The sequence below is a fragment of the Ceratosolen solmsi genome, unplaced genomic scaffold, assembly GCF_000503995.2.
Source record: "Ceratosolen solmsi marchali unplaced genomic scaffold, CerSol_1.0 scaffold16, whole genome shotgun sequence".
In the NCBI taxonomy this organism is placed as follows: Eukaryota; Metazoa; Arthropoda; class Insecta; order Hymenoptera; family Agaonidae; genus Ceratosolen; species Ceratosolen solmsi.
This window is the reverse complement of record NW_011948451.1, coordinates 491,805-496,490: the sequence shown is the minus strand read 5'-3', so window position 1 is coordinate 496,490 and position 4,686 is coordinate 491,805.

Here is a 4,686-nt window from a genome sequence, read left to right as displayed (position 1 = left end):
ACGTTGTATTTGAAAAAATTAATTAAACAACCAATTGCCATAGCAAACTCGTTAATTATGTCATGAAAACCTCGTTTTTACGAAAACGTTGAAAGTTGACGGAATTTATAATTCGCCTAAAATATAATATAGCCCAACATTACGTCATTATTAATATTTCGGCTTATTATATATGAAAAACAGCATGAAACAGTTCGGCTTATTGTGGAAGAAGGACAATCAGGAACAATCAATCGATTAATTGATTATCCCTATATTCTAATACATGTTATAAGTATTAAAGATTATTTTTTTTTTAAATAGAATGCAATTTTTCGACCCTTGCGTGCTTTAGATGTAAAGGGAATTTTATTTGATGCTAAAGGCTTTTCTACCTATCAGTCAATAATCCATATAATTTTTCATTTTTCATTTTTCATTTATATCGTTATTTTAGATTAACAGCATGCAAATTAACAAATAATCAGCACTTTGTACTATAAAGTCTATTTTAACAAGGCGGTTTAAAACGTTAGTTTAGTACATTACTCTGGTATCCGTAAGACGTAGCTAACTACTACGTATTAAATTGTAGATAAGTAGAGCGTAGTCTCGGAGAATCTAAAAATATTATTAAAAACTACTAGTTGACGAAAATAACTAGCCTCTTCTTCCATCACGTGCAGGTGCATACGGTAAGAGAATTTGGCAAGGTAGCGCTACAATAATGTAATTTTTAATTAATATACTCGTTCAAACGCTCGTTCAGATAGTTAAATATTTTCGCTCTCAAAAGGTTTTTTCATCGCGAAACATTTTTATGAAAAAAACCATAATGCGATAATGCGATAATGCGTGTAATAATGACGTTACTCAACACTTTGAGTAAAAAACGAGAGCAAATCATTATGGTTAAAATAGTTAATATAGTTTTCTTAATTATTTTATGCGGATTTCTTATCAAAGTTCAAAGCTCCATACGCCCCTGTCCATATAATGAAAATTACATGTAAAAAGTAATCTCTGTCGTTATAATATACGGACAAATTTACTAATAATATTAAATATTAATAATAATCGTTGTCTTTATTAATGGCTGAATGGCTTTTATTGTAATTCAATAAACTAACATTCAATAGACATTTAAATATCAAGTATAATATGAACTTTATTAATGCAAAGCGATGTCATATAATGGATGAAAAATTTATGTACACGAATTACACGTTAGTAGACAGTTACACGAATGGAATAACTTTTTCGATCTACGTAATACATATAAAGATGTATAAATTTTATCCGAAAGTATCGATAAATTTCTGGAATATTTTCATATTTTCATATTTTCTTCGTTTCTTCGTTGTTGTATTAGTGAAGGTAGGAATGTAGGATCGCTTAAACTTGATTAATTTATTACTTATTCGTTAATTGTAATTCTTTACTTCTCTTAAAAGCCACTAATTCTGTCTTTTACTGTTACAAGAATTTTTAAAAGGATATCATTGAAAATACAAGTCGCATTTTCATTATTAATAATTCAGGAATTACACAATTAAGAAATTTGCATTTAAAACAGTGAGCGGACATGATTTCTCTAATGGGCTAAAATTGATAAATCAAATGGTCTTTAATTTTTTACAATATGTTATAAAATAAGTGCAATTGCAATAAAATAAGTAATAAGATAATAATTGAAGCAAGTTATTTCCTATAGAATCCATATAAAACTTCTCCAAGTAACTATTATTTTATTTCTTAACTTGAATTTAAAGTTATCGATACTTGATTATGAAGAAACGAGCTCGAGCGACAAATTAAATGAAATTATAATAATTTGAAGACTAATCGATTAAACAAAAAAACCCTGCCGTTCGATTTTTCGATTAAAATACTATTTTCTCTTATCCATCTTTTTTCCTTACTTTTTAAGCGATGGATATTGTGCCATTGGCAAATGTCGCATACGGTGATTCATCCTCTGTAGCTCCTTGGCCCTAATAGTCCAATTGGCTTGGAAAAGCTCGTTCTAGTAAAATCTAATAAAATCTACTAATACACTTGACATTTCATTAAAAAAAACGAAAAAAAAAAAAAAAAAGCTAATCTTACGTCTCTGTTGTTTCTGTCTGTCGTCTGCTGCTCGGTGATGGTATGTTAAGTGGGACCGATCGAGTACGCGAATAGATTAAATGGGCCGATGCAAACCGCCGAAAAATACTCCATACCAGATTGTTCGCTAATCTCTCACTTGTCTTTTATTTATTTAGTGTGCGGTGGCTCGTTTTGTAACAATATTATTTGGAAGGGTCAAAATGCTTATACAAGTAATCCTTGAGCTTTGGGAAACTTAAAGTAATCCTAGTCACCGGTAGATACTTAGATACTTATTCTAAAAAGAACAATACTCGCAAAGTTGCGTATATAATTAGAGTTTTCGGAGCCTTCGAGAATTTTAATTATTCCTCTAGTCATTACTTTGTTAATTCGTTCATTGATTATCTTAGGGATGATATTGTATTGTTGCCTAGATTGAATTGAGGAGTCGAAAGTGGAAAGTCACTCGAGATAGTCGGGTGAGGATTTGAACATTGTTTATTTCTTTTATGAATATGATTTACGGGGTGATGAAAGTGGTCGTTCATCATAAAATGACAAATCTCATTTTTAATGGTATACCGAAGACGATGCTATGCCCATGATCGTTAGTTTTCGAAGAAGGCGTGGATGGATGTGTGTGTGTGTGTGTGTGTTTCTCCCTCTCTCTCTCTCTCTCTCTCTCTCTCTCTCTCTCTCTCTCTCTGTGCGTCCGTGCGCGCGCGCGCGTGAGGAAACAATACCATGTAAGCGTTCAATTTAATTATATATGATGTTCGTAAAGGATTCTAGAGGATATTACATTATCACAGTGTGATAATGGTCAGCAGACTGCTGTTTTAATTCAAAGAGCTCCGAAAAGCCAAATCACTCCAGCACTTCCTCTATGCTTTTTTTAATTTTCTTCGCACAATTTGTCAATGACAGGATCAAATGATAAAATAACAATGCGTAAAAAATGATTGATGAATAAGTCAATAAGACTTTCCAATTCGCAATAACAAATTATTATAATGATATTGATGTAAAAGGAAATATATATGCGTGTAAAACTGAAAGACTTCATTAAATAAATTTCATATGAGTTAAATAGTAGCTGCTAACATAATAAATTCTGAAGTATTAATGGGGCATATCATGGCGATGAAAATTTAATAATTTATTTATTCAGTGTAGGCCAGTATCGTATATTTCTTAATTGATAATACAATAAGTATAAGGAATTAATGTAAACGAAACGATTTATTTTAATTTTTATATTTAAAGTTTTGGTTTTACTTAGTCGAATAATATCGTAATATCTTTAACGATTGACTTATTTAAAATACTTAATTATTTAATTTAATCACAATGCAGAACCTTTTTTTTTTTTTTAGGTTCCACCTTTATAAGTAGATTTTGTTAACACTTATATTAAATTATCTTTAAGGTGCAAAATAGCTTTAAATGCTTTTATCGATACTCGTAGTAATTTAAAATGAAAGAAAAATATCATTAAGGCCCTTAACTTGCCGTCCCTTACTTTCGTATATTTTCATTTTTTATTTTAACATATATTAAGTTGAGTAATTATTAGTAAAGTCAAATATTATGTATGAAAATAATTTTTCATTTAATCCTACACATGTATTTTTGCAATATATATTCTATGTATATTTAATTGTTCGTTCAAGCCTTACTTTTGTAGCTGTTGTGGATTATGTAAATGCGTAGGGCATTTTTATGCAAAAAAAAAAAAAAAAAAAACAATTTAGTGAAAAATACTGATCTCTTGGGACTGTAATCTGTAAAATTGTAAATAACTATATTTACAAAAATATAACGTTACATGTAAATTAATTTCTTATTTACTTGCTAATAAATATTTGATGTTTGGTTATTCATTGTAATATAAGTTTTAAAAATTATTATTTACCTAAAAAACATTTATTATTAACTCCGGAACCAATACGTTCGATATTAGCGAGGAGTTTATACGGTATAAACGAGTATAGATGACAATGTCGCTAACTTAGTACGCATAAAGGAGAAAGCCATGGAAAATATCGAGAATATGATCCACAATTTTATATGATAGTAAAATTATCCGTTCCATCGAGATTTACAATAATCATAAATAATATTAATTATTTATTGGACAAATAGAATAACTCTCCATTGTATTTACACGAGTCTTCGTTGTATCTGCTAACAGTTGATAAGAGCAACAACAACAGGGACAAATTTACTTTGAGTCCTCGGGAAAGTCACAAAATTACCAACATCTCAAATCCCATACGACGACATCGATGAACAATGTATAGTAAGTAAATTCCGATGCCAATAAATCAATGGCCATCACGACAAATCGTATCGTGAATAATAATGAACATGTGCCAATAAGTTCTCTCGACTTATATCGGCGGATAATCTACGTATCAAATTAAATTTTATTTTATTTCCTTTCAAAGCGATAACAAAAACTTAAGGTGAAACAATACTTTAAAAACTTATATTTTAAAATACTCGATATAAAGTTATAAATTTAATTCGCTTCATCGATGACATCCATTCATTTACTATATGATTTACTATATATATATATATATATATATATATATATATATATATATA